The sequence below is a fragment of the Oncorhynchus kisutch genome, linkage group LG20, assembly GCF_002021735.2.
Source record: "Oncorhynchus kisutch isolate 150728-3 linkage group LG20, Okis_V2, whole genome shotgun sequence".
Taxonomy (NCBI): Eukaryota; Metazoa; Chordata; class Actinopteri; order Salmoniformes; family Salmonidae; genus Oncorhynchus; species Oncorhynchus kisutch.
The window spans coordinates 28,560,638-28,582,851 of record NC_034193.2 but is presented as its reverse complement, the minus strand read 5'-3'; the positions used below and the strand labels follow the sequence as shown (position 1 = coordinate 28,582,851).

Here is a 22,214-nt window from a genome sequence, read left to right as displayed (position 1 = left end):
ATAAGAGCACGCCAGTTGATCAGAATACAGTGCATTCGTAAAGTATTCAGACCACTTGCCTTTTTCCACATTTTATTACGTTACAGCCTTATTCTAAAATTGATTAAACTGTTATTTCTCACCTTCATCAATCTACACACAGTATCCCATAATGACAAAGCCACATTTTTTAGCAAATTTACGACAAACAAAATCTGAAATATTACATTTACATAAGTATTCAGACCCTTTGCTCAGTACTTTTTTGGCAGCGAATACAGCATCAAATCTTCCAGGGTATGACGCTACAAGCTTGGCACACCTGTATCTGGGGAATTTCTCTCATTCATCTCTGCAGATCCTCTCAAGCTCTGTCAGGTTGGATCTCGGGAGTGTCGTTGCACAGCTATTTCCAGGTCTCTCCAGGGATTTTCGATCGGGTCCGAGTTCTGGCTTGGCCACTCAAGGACATTCAGAGACTTCTCCCTAATCCACTCCTGCTCTCACTAAACAGCTTGTAGTAACCCTGGATTGTAAACTGTCATGGTCAAATATTATAACATATTCATACAACAGTAGCTGAGATGAGGAGAAGTCTGTCCTTAATAAAGCGCTGCTCTACCTTCTTAACAGCACTATCAACAAGGCAGGTCCTAGAGGTTCTAGTTTTGTGTCACCTGGACTACAGTTCAGTCGTGTGGTCAGGTGCCACAAAGACAGACTTAGGAAAATTGCAATTTGCTCAGAACAGGGCAGCACAGCTGGCCCTTGGATGTACACAGAGAGCAAACATTAATAATATGCATGTCAATCTCTCCAGGCTCAAAGTAGTGGAGAAATTGACTTCATCACTACTTGTATTTGTGAGAGGTATTGGAATGTTGAAAGCTCCAAGCTGTCTCTTTAAACGACTAGCACACAGATCAGACACCCATGCATACCCCACAAGACATGCCACCAGAGGTCTCTTCACAGTCCCCAAGTCCAGAACAGACTATGGGAGGCACATAGTACTACATAGAGCCATGACTACATGGAACTTCATTCCACATCAGGTAACTGATGCAAGCAACAGAATCTGATTTTTAAAAACAATTAACTAAATACACCTTATGGAAAAGACTGTGAGGTAACAAACAACGCAGCTCCGCCCTCTCCAGCGTCACATCTGGCCCTGAACAACCCACCTCCACCCTCTCCAGTCCTACATCTGCCACCCCCCTTTCTCTCCGGGTCCTGTGACAGATTCATATAAGAAAATGTGCTTTAAACATGGATGCAAACTAGTCACCTTTCGGTGAAATTCGCCGTTTTGAATAGGTGGCCTACGTGATTCGTGTAGGGGGGCTTTGGATCACTACTGACTGTAAGCAAATGAGTGATTCGCGTTTGGAGCAATACTGGCTGCATCCAAGGCTCAGCCAATCGTTCACATAACAGAATGCAGCACGTGACTGAAGAGAGAAGAGAAACAATTTTCTAGTTACATCATCAGCGCTCTGGAAAGACGGCAGAGAGTGGAAAGGCAGTTTGCCAGTTACAGCATTGCGTCCCCTGAATGACAACGAACAAGTAGGTGAGAAGCCTGACCACGGAGACGGGGGTGAGAAGGTGATGAAGCGTTCTTCATGAGCTGTAACCGGGGGAAAAAACTGCCATTTGGAAAGTTTGAGGTGGGGAAGAAATTGTGGTGGAACAAGTATTGTTAGCATTGTTAAGTATCTTGCTAGCTGGATCGAATTCTCCATTAACTAGCCAGAGAAATGTTGAGCAACATTAGCCAACTTAACGGATCAAATAATTGAGTATGGTGTGAAAATTAGCTTGCTAATAAAGTCAGACAGCTAACGTTAGCTAGCTAATGTTACAACATCAGATGAGCTAACGTTAGTAACCTAACCAATTCGCTATAGTATTAACTGGTATACGACTCCTTGCTGTTCCTCAAGTTACAATGCATTAGTTGCTTACTGGACCATGGCAATCTGTGTGAAATGTTAACTAGCTAACAATCTAACTATCTGTTTTCCCTCTACAGTATGTGGTTACTTTTGAGAATGAGAGAATGATGCATTGCTTGTTAAACAAGTGGATTCAGGGATCAAGTGTAGCTGAAGCTGGGCCTGGCTTAAGATGGATGCCACTATGGAGGTGAAAGGAACACCACACACATTCCCTCTTTCTCACTTTTTCAATACAGTGGATTAAAAGGGTTATGCCAGGTGTACTCTGTAGTGTCTTAACACTTAGTACTTATTTATGTAATAAGAAAGACTCGGAATACAAGCAATTGAACTGGAGCTTCACATTTACTCAAACGAGTTAGTACCAGAATAACATAGAACAACACTGCGCATGACCAAGGGTGCTCCCGCCTTAAAGGGGACATCAGTAATTAACAGAACATAACATACTCTCTGCCTGAAAGATATCAATTATACCAACAAAGGGTATCATGTTCTGCTGGCACATTGTATAACAGATGTCCACAGGCAGAAAGTGTACAATGTAATAATGTGCAGTGTAGGCCAAAGATATTGCTTTCGTTGTGTTGAACTTGACAGTAACACTTGTGTGTGAGTGAGGGTGGATTATTAAATGTTTTACTCAGTAGTAGCCTTGTGCACTTGATCGATGTCTAATATATTGGCCACTATAATAGAGCAAAAATAGTATGCCTGTTTGTTTCATTCTATTTCTACTTTTACGATGTTTTTCCCCAAGTGCAATATTTAGATGTGTGTGGTCACAAGCGTGCTATTATATAAAGGTGGTCATGGCTAACTGCAATATTAGTGTACTGTTATTTTCTCAAGACTTGAGTGTCATTTGAAGTAAAGTGTAGGCAACAAATAACACTGGATTGCTTTCTTAATTTTTTTTTTAGCTGTGAGTTAGGTTCAAATTAACCACTTTATTTTACACACAGACTTATCATGTAGATCATATTCTTTGTTGTTTAATTAGCTAAAACCTGCAATTCCCCCTAGCTTCTTATGGCTGGGGGGCAGTATTGAGTAGCTTGGATGAATAAGTTGCCCAAAGTAAACGGCCTACTCCTCAGTCTCAGTTTCTAATATATGTATATTATTATTAGTTTTGGATAGAAAACACTCTAAAGTTTCTAAAACTGTTTGAATGATGTCTGTCAGTATAACATAACTCATATGGCAAGCAAAATCCTGAAGAGAAATCAAAACAGTAAGTGAAAAATATTAGCTTTGTATGTATTCACCAGAGTCCCCAATGAAATCCCCTTGAGATATCAATGATGTTGCACTGCCTAAGGGTTCCACTAGATGTCAACCATCAATAGAAATTATAATGAGACTTCTATGGTGTTGTGGGAGTGAATGATAGCAGAATCAGTCAGGTGTCTGGCAGTCAGCCATTTTCTGATCATGCTTATTCCTCATGGTAGTCACTTGCGTTCCATGGCTCATGAAGACAAGAAGGAATAGTCCGGTTGGAACTTTATTGAAGGTATATGTTAAAAACATCCTAATGATTGATTCTGTACATAGTTTGAAATGTTTCTTCGACTTGTATATAACTTTTAGAAATTTCTGTCCGATGTAACGCTGACCAGAATGAGCGTTTGGATATGTATACCAAACGCGCTAACAAAAGAAGGTATTTGGACATAAATAACCGACATTTCGAACAAAACAAACATTTATTGTGGACCTGGGATTCCTGGAGTGCTTTCTGATATAGATCATCAAAGGTAAGGGAATATTTATCATGTAATTTCATGTTTATGTTGACGTCAACATGGCGGCTATTGTGACAAATGTTTGAGCGCCGTCTCAGATTATTGCATGGCTGGCTTATTCCGTAAAGTTTTTAAAAAATCAGACACAGCGGTTGTATTAAGGAGAGGTATATCTATAATTCCATGTGTATAAATTGTATTATCATCTACATTTATGATGAGTATTTCTGTTGAATGATGTCGCTATGCAAAAATCACTGGATGTTTTTGGAACTAGTGAATGTAAACTCATATTTTGATAAATATGAACCTTATCAAACAAAACATACATGTATTGTGTAACATGAAGTCCTATTAGTGTCATCTGATGAAGATCATCAAAGGAGAGTGATCAATTTTATCTCTTTCTGCTTTATGAAACTCCTTTCTTTGGCAGGGAAAAAAATGGCTGTGTTTTTCTGTAGCTATATGTGGTGACCTAACATAATCGTTTGTGGTGCTTTTGCTGTAAAGCATATTTGAAATCGGACACTGTGGTGGGATTAACAACAAGAATAGCTTTACAATGGTATGAGATACATGTATGTTTGAGGAATGTTCATTATGAGATTTTTGATGTTTTGAAAATGGCGCCCTACACTTTGACTGGCTGTTGTCATATCTCTCCCGTTAATGGGATTGCAGCCATAAGAAGCTAGCAGGGATTTTTTTTGCATGTTTCAGTGCAATTAAAAGTGTTACCTTTTGGGCCCTCACCAGTTTGCATCACCGTTTAAAGGAACATTCATCTATTTTCAGACAATTAATGTATATTATATTTGCACATTTTATTTTATGAAAATGTTTTTTTTTTTATCCCTGTGGGCCTAAGGCACTGCATCAACCGGCCATGACTGGGGGTCCCATAGGCGGCGCACAATTGGACCAGCATCGTCCAGGTTAGGGGAGGGTTTGGCCAGGGGGGGGCTTTACTTGGCTCATCGTGCTCTAGGAACTCCTTGTGGTAGGCTGGGCGCCTGCAGGCTGAATTCGGTCAACAGTTGAACATGTGGCTGTTTGGCGGGTCATGTTTTGGAGGACGCATGACTCGACATTGGCCTCTTCCGAACCTGTTGGGGAGTTACAGCAATGAGACAAGATCGTAATTGAACTTGGGAGAAAAAAGGGGTTGAAATACAACAATAACAACAAAAAACTCCCTGTTTCCATGTTTAAATAGGTTGAAATCCATCTAGGGACAGGGGTGGTTGAAAAGCAGGTGTATAAAATCCAGCACACATTGCTGACAGGTGTATAAAATCCAGCACACGGCCAATGTTTTCTCCATAGACAAACATTGGCAGTAGAATGGCCTTACTGAAGAGCTCGGTGACTTTCAACGTGGCACAGTCATAGGATGCCACCTTCCCAACAAGTCAGTTCCTCAAATTTCTGCCCTGCTAAGCTGCCCCGGTCAATTGTAAGTGCTGTTATTGTGAAGTGAAAACGTCTAGGAACAACAATGGCTCAGCCGCGAAGTGGTAGGCTACACAAGCTCATAGTATGGGACCACCAAGTGCTAAAGTGCGAAGCGTGTAAAAATTGTCTGTCCTCGGTTGCAACACTCACTACCGAGTTCCAAACTGCCTCTGGAAGCAACATAAGCACAATAACTGTTCGTCGGTAGCTTCATGAAATGGGTTTCCATGGTCGAGCAGCCACACACAAGCCTAAGACCACCTTGCGCAATGCCAAGTGTCGGCTGGAGTGGTATAAAGTTCACCGAAATCTGTTGTGGCAACAGATTGAGGAAGGCCCTTTCCTGTTTCAGCATGACAATGCCCCTGTGCACAAAGCGAGGTCCATACAGCAATGGTTTGTTGAGATCGGAGTGGAAGTAGGCCTATTTCTCAATCTAGCTGTATTTTTGAAGGCACTTTACTAAACTTGTGGAAATATTTCATAGAAATATTTACCTTGTTTGGCACAGATTTGCTTTTTGAGATAAAATACTGTGTAATACTGTGTAAACACTGCATGAGTGACTCTCCAAGAAGGAGAGTGCTGATTCAGATGACCTGGCCTCCACAATCACCTGACCTCAACCCAATTGAAATGGTTTGGGATGAGTATGACCGCAGAGTGAAGGAAAAGCAGCCAACAAGTGCTCAGCAGATGGGAATTCCTTCAAGATGGTTGGAATAGCATTCCAGGTGAAGCTGGTTGAGAGAATGCCAAGCATATGCAAGCTGTCATCAAGGCAAAGAGTGGTTATTTGAAGAACCTCAATATAAAATATATTTTGATTTGTGTAACACTTTCTGGGTTACTACATGATTCCATATGTGTTATTTCATAGTTTTGATGTCTTCACTATTATTCTACAATGTAGGCAATAGTACAAATAAAAATGAAAACTTGACTTGTACTGTGTCTTCTAGTAATTGACGTGGGGTTTTATATGACTTTTAAAAACAATATCAAACCTATTTAGGAAAAATGTATTTTGTAGAGGTTACATTTTCAGAACATACACGTTTCTTATACTACTCATCTGGGCCAACTATAATTCATATATTTTGTCTAATATGTGTTATACCATATCTTTTGTAGGAAAATCACCACAATCATGTATTCAAATGTGTTTGCCACATAAGGAATATATGTTAACACGTGCAAATACACCACTGACATATGTCAAAACAAGCTACAATACATGCAAAGAGACAATGTTTTCTTTTTTTCATGGTTAGACTACCAGAGGTGTCAAACATGTGGCCCCTTTGGATTTCTATTTAATTTATGTTCCTGAATACCATTATGGTGATTTTGCATTTATACGTTTAAGTAATGTGGTCATTAGTATTATTACAATTAGCTTTCTATTGATTGTAATTTTCTCATTTGTATTCCTAACAAATTATGAATAATTTAGTATAGTTTATTTATATGTATTCACATTGAAACCCAGAAGCCAGTGTTTAAATTGGAACATAGTTGCCAGCTAACCAATATTTGCATTTGTTTTTGCAGGAACTTTAACACATGCAATGTAAATTCTGCAAATTAGTCCACTTCAATCAAGAGGTCCTTCTGAAACACTGTCAAATAGGAGGAGCAAACTGTCCCCGTCTTTACTCTGATTGTGTCTGTACCTTTAACTACGGGATTGGTGTCCCTAAACCGGGACAGTTGTTGCTAAGGTGGGCTAGTGTGACTACAATGACTACAATGGGTAGAAAGCTTAAATTATTGTTAATCTAACTGCAGTGTCCAATTTAATGTAGCTATTACAGTGAAAAAATACCATGCTGATCCATTTCACTTCCCTCTCAGAATTGACACTAGCTGTGGTTTGTTCTGGACTCAGTCTGCCAATTTAAATGTGCGGGTGGTGTATGGTAGGTCAAGGGAGCACCTCAAAATGCTTAATCTTTCAGCAACGTATCACGTTTTAGCAATATCTGCATTTAAGGTATCATAAATGCCACAAATGACTCACAAATATGTCAAATAAATCAAATCAAATCAAATCAAATCAAATTTTATTTGTCACATACACATGGTTAGCAGATGTTAATGCGAGTGTAGCGAAATGCTTGTGCTTCTAGTTCCGACAATGCAGTAATAACGAACAAGTAATCTAACTAACAATTCCAAAAAACTACTGACTTATACACAGTGTAAGGGGATAAAGAATATGTACATAAGGATATATGAATGAGTGATGGTACAGAGCAGCATAGGCAAGATACAGTAGATGATATCGAGTACAGTATAACATATGAGATGAGTATGTAAACAAAGTGGCATAGTTAAAGTGGCTAGTGATACATGTATTACATAAGGATGCAGTCGATGATATAGAGTACAGTATATACGTATGCATATGAGATGAATAATGTAGGGTAAGTAACATTATATAAGGTAGCATTGTTTAAAGTGGCTAGTGATATATTTACATCATTTCCCATCAATTCCCATTATTAAAGTGGCTGGAGTTGAGTCAGTGTGTTGGCAGCAGCCACTCAATGTTAGTGGTGGCTGTTTAACAGTCTGATGGCCTTGAGATAGAAGCTGTTTTTCAGTCTCTCGGTCCCAGCTTTGATGCACCTGTACTGACCTCGCCTTCTGGATGACAGCAGGGTGAACAGGCAGTGGCTCGGGTGGTTGATGTCCTTGATGATCTTTATGGCCTTCCTGTAGCATCGGGTGGTGTAGGTGTCCTGGAGGGCAGGTAGTTTGCCCCCGGTGATGCGTTGTGCAGACCTCACTACCCTCTGGAGAGCCTTACGGTTGAGGGCGGTGCAGTTGCCATACCAGGCGGTGATACAGCCCGCCAGGATGCTCTCGATTGTGCATCTGTAGACGTTTGTGAGTGCTTTTGGTGACAAGCCGAATTTCTTCAGCCTCCTGAGGTTGAAGAGGCGCTGCTGCGCCTTCTTCACGATGCTGTCTGTGTGAGTGGACCAATTCAGTTTGTCTGTGATGTGTATGCCGGGGAACTTAAAACTTGCTACCCTCTCCACTACTGTTCCATCGATGTGGATAGGGGGGTGTTCCCTCTGCTGTTTCCTGAAGTCCACAATCATCTCCTTAGTTTTGTTGACGTTGAGTGTGAGGTTATTTTCCTGACACCACACTCCGAGGGCCCTCACCTCCTCCCTGTAGGCCGTCTCGTCGTTGTTGGTAATCAAGCCTACCACTGTTGTGTCGTCCGCAAACTTGATGATTGAGTTGGAGGCGTGCGTGGCCACGCAGTCGTGGGTGAACAGGGAGTACAGGAGAGGGCTCAGAACGCACCCTTGTGGGGCCCCAGTGTTGAGGATCAGCGGGGAGGAGATGTTGTTGCCTACCCTCACCACCTGGGGGCGGCCCGTCAGGAAGTCCAGTACCCAGTTGCAACGGGCGGGGTCGAGACCCAGGGTCTCGAGCTTGATGACGAGCTTGGAGGGTACTATGGTGTTGAATGCCGAGCTGTAGTCGATGAACAGCATTCTCACATAGGTATTCCTCTTGTCCAGATGGGTTAGGGCAGTGTGCAGTGTGGTTGAGATTGCATCGTCTGTGGACCTATTTGGGCGGTAAGCAAATTGGAGTGCGTCTAGGGTGTCAGGTAGGGTGGAGGTGATATGGTCCTTGACTAGTCTCTCAAAGCACTTCATGATGACGGATGTGAGTGCTACGGGGCGGTAGTCGTTTAGCTCAGTTACCTTAGCTTTCTTGGGAACAGGAACAATGGTGGCCCTCTTGAAGCATGTGGGAACAGCAGACTGGTATAGGGATTGATTGAATATGTCCGTAAACACACCGGCCAGCTGGTCTGCGCATGCTCTGAGGGCGCGGCTGGGGATGCCGTCTGGGCCTGCAGCCTTGCGAGGGTTAACACGTTTAAATGTCTTACTCACCTCGGCTGCAGTGAAGGAGAGACCGCATGTTTTCGTTGCAGGCCGTGTCAGTGGCACTGTATTGTCCTCAAAGCGGGCAAAAAAGTTATTTAGTCTGCCTGGGAGCAAGACATCCTGGTCCGTGACTGGGCTGGATTTCTTCCTGTAGTCCGTGATTGACTGTAGACCCTGCCACATACCTCTTGTGTCTGAGCCGTTGAATTGAGATTCTACTTTGTCTCTGTACTGGCGCTTTGCTTGTTTGATAGCCTTGCGGAGGGAATAGCTGCACTGTTTGTATTCGGTCATGTTACCAGACACCTTGCCCTGATTAAAAGCAGTGGTTCGCGCTTTCAGTTTCACACGAATGCTGCCATCAATCCACGGTTTCTGGTTAGGGAATGTTTTAATCGTTGCTATGGGAACGACATCTTCAACGCACGTTCTAATGAACTCGCACACCGAATCAGCGTATTCGTCAATGTTGTTATCTGACGCAATACGAAACATCTCCCAGTCCACGTGATGGAAGCAGTTTTGGAGTGTGGAGTCAGCTTGGTCGGACCAGCGTTGGACAGACCTCAGCGTGGGAGCCTCTTGTTTTAGTTTCTGTCTGTAGGCAGGGATCAACAAAATGGAGTCGTGGTCAGCTTTTCCGAAAGGGGGGCGGGGCAGGGCCTTATATGCGTCGCGGAAGTTAGAGTAACAATGATCCAAGGTCTTTCCACCCCTGGTTGCGCAATCGATATGCTGATAAAATTTAGGGAGTCTTGTTTTCAGATTAGCCTTGTTAAAATCCCCAGCTACAATGAATGCAGCCTCCGGATAAATCGTTTCCAGTTTGCAGAGAGTTAAATAAAGTTCGTTCAGAGCCATCGATGTGTCTGCTTGGGGGGGGATATATACGGCTGTGATTATAATCGAAGAGAATTCTCTTGGTAGATAATGCGGTCTACATTTGATTGTGAGGAATTCTAAATCAGGTGAACAGAAGGATTTGAGTTCCTGTATGTTTCTTTCATCACACCATGTCACGTTGGCCATAAGGCATACGCCCCCGCCCCTCTTCTTACCAGAAAGATGTTTGTTTCTGTCGGCGCAATGCGTGGAGAAACCCGTTGGCTGCACCGCTTCGGATACCGTCTCTCCGGTTAGCCATGTTTCCGTGAAGCAAAGAACGTTACAGTCTCTGATGTCCCTCTGGAATGCTACCCTTGCTCGGATTTCATCAACCTTGTTGTCAAGAGACTGGACATTGGCAAGAAGAATGCTAGGGAGTGGTGCATGGTGTGCCCGTCTCCGGAGTCTGACCAGAAGACCGCCTCGTTTCCCTCTCTTTCGGAGTCGTTTTTTGGGGTCGCTGCATGGAATCCACTCCGTTGTCCTGTTTGTAAGGCAGAACACAGGATCCGCGTCGTGAAAAACATATTCTTGGTCGTACTGATGGTGAGTTGACGCTGATCTTATATTCAGTAGTTCTTCTCGACTGTATGTAATGAAACCTAAGATGACCTGGGATACTAATGTAAGAAATAACACGTAAAAAACAAAAAACTGCATAGTTTCCTAGGAACGTGAAGCGAGGCGGCCATCTCTGTCGGCGCCGGAGGTAAAATCATATTGTTTTCTTTTGTGTATTGTTTTTCCGACCTCAAACATTGTGGCACAGAGGAAGATAATAGTCCTGGAAGGCCTCCTCTTGTTTGTTCGCGAAAATCCAGCAAAGCTACTGAAGACATGCGTGGTGAGTGTTTCATTAAAAGCACCTCTGAATATTTGAAACAGAAGTTCATTATAAAGCAGAATTCATTGCTTGGGAAATGTAGATTTTACACTCATTTGGAATGCTTCGCACCCTTTGTCCTTGTTTTAACCAGGACACTGCTCCAGAGAAGAGCCAGACCAGAGGCGTCGAAGTTGGCATCCTCATGGTTATTGTGCTGGAAGAGGCTGTTGTCTTAAAAAGATCTTCCAGACCTGCCATCTGCATTTGTTTACCTGTTTGGCCTCCTCTTTGCCTTGGAGATAATTTTTTTGGGGTACTCTAAGTACACTTGAGGTAATTGAGAATGTTCTCGTGGACCTGGCCATTCAGTGCTCTGCAAGGGTTAGGTCCCTCCAAACCAAGTTCTTCCCGTGACTAAGCAGGTGATTTGTGATCAAAGCAGCGGTCTTTGAAACTCAAGAAACCCATTTGTGCAGTTGAGATCTTCCTATTCTTCTGCTAAAAGACTTTGGGTCTGGTCAAGACTGGGACTACCTGTTTGGCATGTTTTTACTAGCTAGTTGAACACCTTTTAATGGTTTTCAGTTACATTGACAGAATGTTTGCCCTACAACCTGTTGGAATAAAAACAACTAAGGGTTTTGTTCAGTGAGGTTGACAGAATATTTGCACTACAAACAAGATTTCTGAATGTTTCATATATGCAACATTGGGCTTAAGGAGTATGACTTTGATCTGGTTTGATATGCATTCTTAGGAGTGTAGTGTGTTACCACTGAAGTCCAGCATTGTATATTTGCTACATTTCCAGAAAAACAACTAAAGTTTTTTATTGTGAAAACTGCACTATTTTGTGCACTGCTCTTTTGATTTGTGAAATTTATGGGTGTGGTTTTGGAAAAATCAAATGGTACCAAACTACTTATTATGTGCATTGGTTGCTCAGTGGATTGTGGGTATGCATATAATTGGTACCATTGGAAAGAAAACACTGAAGTTTGGATTTTTTTTTAAAATAATGTAGCAGACTATAACACAATAGATATGGTAGGAGAAAATCCAAAGAAAAACCAACCGGAATTTATTTTATTTGAGAGCCCATGCTCTTCCAATGGAACGTATAGGGAAATAATGAAATCTAGCTCCCAGTATGCAATTCCTATGGCTTCCACTGGGTGTCAGTAGTCTTTGTTCAAGGTTTCAGGCTTGTTTCTTCCAAAACGAGTAAGAAATGAGTTTTACTACAGGGACACAGACTTGGAAATTCTTGAATGCGCGCGCGATGAAGAGGACGCGCACCTGCTAATATCGCTTTCCTATTGAACATACTTCTTTCCGTATGAAATATTATAGTTTAATTACAATTTAGGGTATCAGAGGATTGTATAGAAACGTATTTTGGGGTACATTTTCAAATCCCTATCTTGCCATGTTGAACAAGTGGATTACTCAAATCCATGGCGCCAACTAAACAGACTTTTTGGGATATAAAATAAGGATTTTATCTAACAAAACAACACTACATTTTATAGCTGGGACCCTTTGAATGACAAATCAGAGGAAGATTTTCAAAAAGTATGTGGATATTTAATCGCTAATTGTGAATTTATGAAACCTGTGCCGGTGGAAAAATATTTAGATGTGGGCCACTGTCCTCAATTGCATGGCATGCTTTCGCTGTAAAGCCTACTGTAAATCGGACAGTGCAGTTAGATTATCAAGAATGAGCTTTTAACCCTTTCATGCGTGAATTCCAAATAATTCTAACGGTCGCCCCAGCGTGAGATTCTTTATGCAGGTGATAATAGAACGTTCTCTCCATTACCGAATGTGATTGTACATTTAATCCATGCTGCCCTCAAACCAAGGCACGCAGCGTGTTTTTATTTATAGACTATTTTCAACTTGTCCATTTCAAATTAGTGTTTTATTTTCTAAGAACAGTTTGAATTGAGGTGTGTTCCGCCTCATTCATTCACATAAGTACTCATTTTTACTTTTGCGGACCAATACATATTTTTTTTACATTTCTGACCCAGACAAAATTCCTCAAACACTTCCCAATTCTTTGTGCAGTTGAAGTCTGCAGACTTGTCCTGTACACACGTGTTCACATTTTCCGTCTGTTGCCTGCATCGCAGTCATAGTTGTTTTCGTTATCAATAATAACTTTGGAAATGTGTGCATTTCTATCAAAGTAAGTGCCTTATTACGTTATAATAGTTTCTGCATGTCGTGTTATGTCTTTTCTACTGTAGCATAATATTTGTGTATATTCCTTATAACCGTGGACACGCGAGGTAACGTTACTCATTTCATAACGTTTATGGTGTTATACTCAATGCTTAGGTCGCTAGCTACATTATTCTATTAGCTCTGGAGAACAATGCTAATTACGTCAGAGAAGTATTAGCATGTGTTGTATTTTGAAGCTAACCTGGCCTCATGACTCCCAAGTGGCGCAGTTGTCTAAGGCACAGCATCTTAGTGCTAGAGGCGTCACTACAGACACCCAGGCTCAAATCCAGACTGCGTTTCTATCAAAGTAAGTGCCTTATTACGTTATTATAGTTTCTGTATGTTGTGTTATAGCATTTCTACTGTAGCTCACTGTGTATGGAGCACAATATATTTGTGTATATTCCTTATAACCTCGGACACGCGAGGTAACGTTACTCATTTCAATACCTTTATGGTGTTATAGTCAATTGTGCTTATGTAGCTAGCTACATTCTTCTATTACCTCTGTAAAACAATGCTAATTGCATTGGAAGTATTGACCTGTTGTAATTTGAAGCTACCCTGAAAACATATTCTTGTACCACTTGGTCGTGAGTGCATTCCACAAAGAGCTATTTATCATGTCCGCCTTATCCACTGCCTCCATTTTGAGGTTATAGTCGACCACGCAGTCTGGTTTGATTTTTCTCTCTCCCGTCAGGTGGCCCACCTTCCCTGTTGCCGTCATGGTTGCTGTATGGACAGTGGAGGGGACATGGATGCCTCGTTTGTCATGCCACTTTACTAACAGCTGTTGACATTTTTTATTTTGTATAACGTGTCATTTGGAATGGCAGTAGCATTGTTGATGAAATGCAGTCATCGCAGCAGAACTAGGAAGCGGTCTTGGGAAAAGAGGGTAGCAAAGAAGGGAGTAGCAAACGTAGGATCTGTGCTCCAGAATTCTCTTAGGGAGTTCTTCTTTACTATCCCCATGAGAAGGACTGTCACCAGCAAGGTATACATTTCACTAATTGTGGTTGTCCCCCCATTCTCTTGGCTCTCTCTTCTCCTGTAGCTCCAAGGCATAGCGATTGGTCTCTGTTATGTCTCCCTCCAGCTCCTCTGTCAGAAAGAACAGATGGAAATGGCAAGGGGCGTTGCACTCCAGACTGGGAGTCAAAGCAAACAGCAGGGCCAGGAGGGGTGAAATTGCTAGCAGCCTTCCAGCTACCACAGAACTCCTGTACTTCATCCATTGTCGGCCTGCCTCTATCACCACCAGCATCTTCAAAGGGACCTGGGACTTCATCAGTGGACAAGGGTCCTCAGATTCAGGGTTCTCAATGGCTACAAGGTTGGGGGGCAGCTTCTCACTGTCAGAATCTGATTCCTGACTTTCAGAAAAAGAATTTCCACATTTGTGAGTTGTCTCCTTTTGAAAGACATTGCTAATGCTACAGCTTAGCTCACTAGCTACATACATAAACAACAACACTGAATGGCTCAGAGTGGGAGTGAGAGGTTACGTGATTGACAGCCGGCACGGGCCACTTGTAGAAATAAATCACTATCAGCAAATGCTTGTGGTAATTATTTCTATATATACTGTTTGATTCACATTTTTTTAATAACCGATGACAAATCATGCATTTCGATTCTTGCATAGATTGTAATGGGCACATATGTGTGTAAAATACTTTTTTGAAGGTTGTACTGATTATGATGAGCTAAGCTAATTCCAGCTTTGTGTGTATCCATGTTTTTTGAGATACAATGCATTCTGGGTTTCACGAAATTGTCTTTTGGACCGAAGATGTTATAACAAAATGAGGTGAGTAAAGGTTCACTCATTTTGAGAACTTCCAGAGATGAATGGTGGGATGTCAACGATGGTAGACGACACACCCCCTTCAACATGCATACTATAAACTGACCAAACTCATCTTGTCTTCTCTTATTATCTTTGGTTTGTGGGAGAGAAAAAGCATAGCAGCACACAGAAACTACCCATCGTCCGATTACTTTTGATTTCTAGAGTGTTCAATTATTTTGATCAATGGTGAGCTCACGTGATGTGATTAATTATAAATAGTAATTTCTATTAGCTAATTCATTTTGTAGTTTGTCAAATGAGAGTTATACAAATATGACCTCTTTTGTTAAGTCAATCTTTCCTCAGTTAGTGCTAGGACAAATGTAGCCTACATTTTTCCAGTTTGGATGATTGTGTTATGCTGTAGATACTTCTGTGAATGTCTGAAAATTGAATGCAAAAATAAACTGCTGACATTCTGGACATTACTTTGTAAGGACTGTGTTTGTGAAAAAGGCCAGCTCAAATGCTGATTGTTGTGTCATTTGAAACTGGCTAGTCTAAGTAAGCCTTCTTGATCATATGCTACAGGGACCACTGTAGAATGATCACACCTGTGTGATGGTACTTGTGAAAAGGTTCAAGCAAAGCAGTTACACATAGTCAATTGCACATGTGGTGCAGTTAGATCACAAAAATGTCTAAACTACAGTTGTAAAATAAAGATAGGACAAAGTGATCTTCTGTCAGAAGATGGGAATGAAAAGCACGATCATGTGGACAAAATTTAGGAAAGCAAAGCAGCTCTGAATCAATCATGCTTTGGGGTTCAGATAAATAGATGCATATTGTAAACATGTGAATTAAGGTTTATTTTAGTTGAATGATGATGTAATGATTAGAAAGATGTAGATTATTATTTGGGGAGAAAAATATGGTGTATCTAGTGATGACAACTACAGTGGCAAGAAAAAGTATGTGAACCCTTATCTGGATTTCTGTATAAATTGGTCATACAATTTGACTTGCTCTTCACAACAGACAAACAGTCAAACACACAAATTATTGTATTTTTCTTGTCTATATTGAATACATAATTTAAACATTCACAGTGTAGGTTGGAAAAAGTATGTGAACTCCTAGGTGAATGACTTCTCCAAAAACGAATTGGAGTCAGAAGTCAATTAACCTGGAATACGATCATAGAGACGAGATTGGAGATGTTGGTTAGAGCCGCCATCCCTATAAAAAAACTCACAAAATTTGAGTTTGCAATTCACAAGAAGCATTGCCTGAAGTGAACCATGCATCGAACAGAAGACCCAAGATTAAGAATTGTTGACTTGCATGAAGCTGGAAAGGGTTACAGAAGTATATCTAAAAGCCTTGATGTTTGTTATGGGTGTAAGATGGAACAGTGATGCCAACTGTTGGTAAATGTTAATTACGGCAACTCCAGTGTTTTTACCAGTGTCCTTGAGATACACGGATGTATGGCAATGTACTGAAAAAGAACAAGTTTGCTAGTTAGCTTCAGTGTTGTTAGCACCGGTTAGACATGGCAGCGAACATTCCCCCTCCCGCCATTATGAAGCTCACGAACTGGGATACGTTTCGAGGTGAATGGGAGGACGATACGCTAGCAACAGGACTTCTGGAAAAGGAAGATGAGGTAGTGGCTGCCACTTTGAGGACTATAATGGGAACTGAATGCCGACACGTATACAAACACAACCTGAACCTAACAGCAGCTCAGCAAGGTAATGCAACAGCTATTCTTGATGCTCTTGAACATTACTTTAAGCCAGCAAAGAATGTTATCTACAAGCGTTATGTTTTCGGTTGTTGCAAACAGGAGAATGGGGGAGTCCCTTGACAGCTTTGTCACTAGGTTAAGGGAAAAGGCAGCTACATGTGACTATGGTGCTTTAAGAGATTAACTGATCTCTAGAAAGGCAACATTTACTGGCTACATTCAGACAGCCAGTAAAGAAATTCCCTTTGCCACAGCTAATGCTAATACTACAGCCAATTCTGCAGTAGACAACCCTAATACGTGCCGATATTGTGGCATTTCTCATAGACGGGGAAAAGAAGACTGCCCAGCCTATGTAAAAATATGCAAATCCTGTGGTACAGCTAATCACTTCGCAAGGGTCTGCATTAAACGCAAGAGAAAGGAGGGTAAAGTGCACTCCATTGAAACAAACACAGATGAAGGGAACAACAGCACAGAGGATGTATATGCGAGCTACCGGTGATGTCCCACGAGCTACCGATGCGCCCCTGGCAGATAGTGAGTCTAGATCTCTTCCAGCACAGTGGCAAAGACTTTCTGTGGGTGGTCGATCATTACTCAGACTTCTGGGAGATTGACCTCCTCCCCGACCTCTCAGCAGAGACAACAATCTAATGCTGCACGGCTCAGTTTGATGCCATGCCCAGCCAGACAGGGTCATTTCAGATAATGGACCCCAATTCACTACGACACCCAAAAGCTAACGGGAAGGCGGAGTCGGCAGTCAAAATCGCAAAGAACCTCTGCGAGAGGGCAAAGATGCCTGGAAAGCAATCCTGCAGTGCCGCAATACCCAGACAGAAGGCATGGATAGCAGCCCGGCCCAGCGCCTCATGGCACGGCGTATAAAAGCAGCTCTACCAGTAGCCAGCACTCTCCTGGAGCCATGTGCGGTGACAGACGTGCTGGTGAAGTTACATCACAGAAGACAGGTCTCCAATTTCATTGGAGAATCTTAGAGTGTCTTAGAGTGTCATCTAAAGACTTAAAGAAATCACCGGAACATGCTAAGATCTCTGTTGATGAGTCTACAATATGTAAAAAACACAAAACAAGAATGGTGTTCATGGGAGGATACCGCGGAAGAAGCTACTGCTGTCCCCCCAAAAATATTGTTGCACGTCTGAAGATCGCAAAAGAGCATCTGGATGTTCTACAGCACTACTGGCAAAATATTCTGTGGACAGATGAAACTACAGTTGAGTTGTTTGGAAGGAACACACAACATTATGTGTGGAGAAAAAAAGGCACAGCACATCAACATCAAAACCTCATCCCAACTGTAAAGTATGGAGAAGGAAGCATCATGGTTAGGAGCTGCTTTGCTGCCTCAGGGCCTGGACAGCTTTCTATCAACGACGTAAAATTCCCAAGTTTATCAAGACATTTTGCAAGAGAATGTTTGGCTATCTGTCCGCCAATTGAAGCTCAATGGAAGTTGGGTGACGCAACAGGACAACAACCCAAAACACGGAAGGAAATCAACAATAGAATGGCTTAAATATAAGAAAATACTTGAGTCCTGAACTAACCCGATTGAGATGCTGTGGCATGACCTCCAAAGAGCGGTTTACACCAGACATCCCAAAAATATTGCTGAACTGAAAGAGTTTTGTAAAGAGGAATGGTCCAGAAATCCTCCTGACTGTGCAGATCTGATCAACAACTACAAGAAAACATTTTGATTTGTACTCAGACTTGTGGAGGTCTATAATTATTTTTCTGAGGTCTTGGCTGATTTCTTTTGATTTCCCATGATGTCAAGCAAAGAGACACTGAGTTTGAAGGTAGGCTTTGAAATATATCCACACCTCCAATTGACTCAAATGATGTCAGTTAGCCTATCAGAAGCTTCTAAAGCCATGACATCATTTTCAGTAATTTTCCAAGCTGTTTAAAGGCACAGTCAACCCACTGGAATTGTGATACATTGATTATAAGTGAAATAATCTGTCAGTAAATAATTGTTGGAAAAATGACTTGTGTCATACACAAAGTAGATGTCCTAACCGACTTGCCAAAACTATAGTTTGTTAACAAGACATTTGTGGAGTGGTTGAAAAACACTTTAATGACTCCAACATAGGTGTATGTATACTTCCGACTTCAACTGTATACAGTACCAGTCAAAAGATTGGACACACCTACTCATTTAAGGTTTTTCTTTATTTGGACTATTTTCTACATTGTAGAAAATTAAATAAAAGACATCTCACTATAAAATACATAATACTATGAAATTACACACTGAATCATGTTGTAATCAAAAAAGTGTATTGTAGATTTTTTTTAAAGCAGCCACCATTTGCCTTGATGACTGATTTGCACACTCTTGGCATTCTCTCAACCAGCTTCTCCTGAATGCTTTTCCAACAGTCTTGAAGGAGTTCCCATATATGCTGAGCACATGTTGGCCGCTTTTCCTTCACTCTGCAGTCCAACTCAACCCAAACCATCTCAATTAGGTTGAGCTCGTGTGATTGCGGGACAGCAGGTGCCTAGTGGTTAGAAAGTTGGACTAGTAACCGAAAGGTTGTAAGATTGAATCTCTGTAAATATCTGACGTTCTGCTCCTGAACAACGCTGTTAACCCACTTAACTGACTTGCCTAGTTATGTAAAATAAATAAATACATCAAAATGTGGAGGCCAGGTCATCTGACTCAGTACGCCGTCACTTTCCTTCTTGGTCAAATAGCTCTTACACAGCCTGGAGGTGTGTTGGGTCATTGTCCTGTTGAAAAACAAATTATAGTCCCACTAAGCTCAAAACAGATGGGATGGCGTATCGCTGCAGAATGCTGTGATAGCCATGCTGGTTAAAAGTGTGCCTTAAATTCTAAATAAATCACAGACAGTGTCACCAGCAAAGCACCCCCACACTATCACACCACCTATTCCATGCTTGTGAACCACGCATGCAGAGATCATCCGTTCATCTACTCTGCGTCTCACAAAGACACGCTAGTTGGAACTAAAATCTCCAATTTGGACGCATCAGACCAAAGGACAGATTTCCACCGGTCTAATGTCCATTGCATGTATTTGGGCTGCAATCTGAGGTGCAGTTACTCTAATGATCTTATCCTCTGCAGCAGAGGTGAGTCTGTCTCTTCCTTTCCTGTGGCGGTCTTCATGAGAGCCAGTTTCATCAAAGTGATTGATGTTTTTTGTGACTGCACTTGAAGAAACTTTAAAAGTTCTCGAGGTTTTCCCAGATAGACTGACCTGATGGACTGTCGTTTCTCTTTGCTTATTTGTGCTGTTCTTTCCATAATATGGACTTGGTCTTTAGGGGCTATCTTCTGTACCACCCCTATCTTGTCACAACACAATTGATTGGTTCAAGTGCTTAAGATGTCACGACTTCCGCCGAAGTTGGCTCCCCTGCCTGTTCGGGCGGTGCTCGGCGGTCGTCGTCACCGTCCTACTAGCTGCTACCGATCCCTTTTTCATTTCTCTGTTGGTTTTGTTTTATTAGTGTCATCTGTGTGTATTTTGGTTAATTAGCTTCCCTATATGTAGTAGTTTGACCCACCCTTGTTTTGTGCGGGATTGTCTTTTGTTACGTGTGTACATATTAGGTCGTGGTGTATTTTATTTTCTATACTGGACACCCTGTGGTTTTGGGTTGTCTGGCATAGTGTCCTGCATCCTGTATTATATTGGGCTTATCAGTTTGGTGTGCAATAGTAAAGCACTTTACTCCGTTACTCTCTCTCTCTGCGTCTGATTCCTGCACACACACCTAGTCCCGCGTGACATAAGAAAGAAAAAAAATCCACAAATTAACTTTTAACAAGGCACACCTGTACATGGAAATTAATTCCATTCCTGGCGACCTCATAAAGTTGGTTGAGAGAATGCCAAGAGTGTGCAACGCTGTCATCAAGGCAAAGGATGGTGTCACATCTACTCCCGCTCCACCCCTTCGGAGTTTGACATCGCTGGTTTACTTACAACCAGTCCAGGCAACCATCATTATGCGCACCTGGCATCAATTCTTACGCACACCTGCTCCTTATCATTAATCCTACCTGGACTCTATTTCCTCTCTCGTTACCTCACCTATATTTGGCACTCTCTTAGGTCTATTCCCCAGGCAGTATTGATGTTGTTCCATGTCCGTACGCTACTCTTGTGTCTTGTATTTTTCTCTATTTAATTTATTATTAAACTCACTATCTGCACTTGCTTCCGGTCTCCCAGCATGGTCGTTACAGTTGGCTACTTTGATGAATCTCAAATACAAAATATATTTAGATTTGTTTAACACTTTTTTGGTTACTGCATGATTTCATGTGTTATTTCATAGTTTTGATGTGTTCACTATTATTCTACAGTAAAATTAAAGAAAAACCCCTGAGTTAGTAGGTGTGGCCAAACTTTTGACTGGTCCTGTGTATATCTTCTCACCCATCGACACACAATACCCCATAATGACAAAGTGAAAACATGTTTTTAGACTTTAGCACATTTATTGAAAATGAAGTGTAGAAATATCACATGTACGTACTGTAAGTATTAATACCCCTGAGTCACAGCGATTACAGCTGTGAGTCTTTCTTGGTCTCTATAAAAGCTTTCTAGACCTGGATTGTGCAACATTTGCCCATTATTCTTTTCAAAATTCTTCAAGCTCTTTGAAATTGGTTGTTGATCATTGCTACACAACCATTTTCAGGTCCTGACATAGATTTTCAGGTTGATTTAAGTCAAAACTGTAACTCGGCCACTCAGGAACTTTCAATGTCTTCTTGGTAAGTAACTCCAGTGTAGATTTGGCCTTGTGTTTTTATGTTGTTGTCCTGTGAAAGGTGAATTCATCTCCCAACGTCTGGTGGAAATCAGACTGAACCAGGTTTTCCTCTAGGATTTTGCTTGAAAATATGGAGAGTGGTACTCAGTAATGTATTGAATTGGATTTGCCCCAAACAGGATGTATTTTTGCAATATTTTCACTTTGTCAATTAGGTTAGTATTGTGGAGTAACTACAATACGTATATGATATAGGCTAATGTATATTACGCACGACAGAAAAGCATAAAATATATGCTCTCTTTTGGTAAATAAATGAAACTAGCTCAAGTAGGCTAGTCTTTTTGAGTGTGAACTGTATTACTGTACTGTTTGGTATAATGCCGTATTATATGGACTGGAATTACACACATTGTTCAAACCATGATAAACTAGTAGAGAACATGAGATTCACATGAGATAGGCTAGTGAATTTGATAAAAATGTTTGAAATATAATAGTGCCTATTTGTATAATTAGTAGGCTGACGCATATAACTTTCATAAAATGTTCACTAATGTTATGAGCCTACCTCCTCTTTCTCTCTCTATTGTTGATTAATTAATTCCTTCCTTGTTTTCAACAGCTAACGGAAATAAGTTTCATTGCCCTTAACTTCATCATTCTCATGACATCCTCCCGGATACTCTAGACCCACTCCAATTCACATACCGCCCCAACAGATCCACAGATGATGCAATCTCAATCCCACTCCACACTGCCATTTTCCACCTGTACAAAAGGAACACCTATGTGAGAACGCTGTTCATTGACTACAGGCCAGCGTTCAACACCAT

The 22,214-nt window shown here is 41.4% G+C and overlaps 1 long non-coding RNA gene across 1 annotated transcript; it reads left to right on the top strand.

Annotated features, from left to right (window-relative positions):
- The first annotated feature begins 342 nt into the window (after positions 1 to 342).
- On the top strand, positions 343 to 22,153 carry LOC116355508 (uncharacterized). Its single transcript, XR_004204537.1, has 3 exons — positions 343 to 1,652; positions 2,018 to 2,130; positions 22,004 to 22,153. It is a non-coding gene; the product is annotated as an uncharacterized LOC116355508 (long non-coding RNA).
- Positions 22,154 to 22,214: the final 61 nt, after the last annotated feature.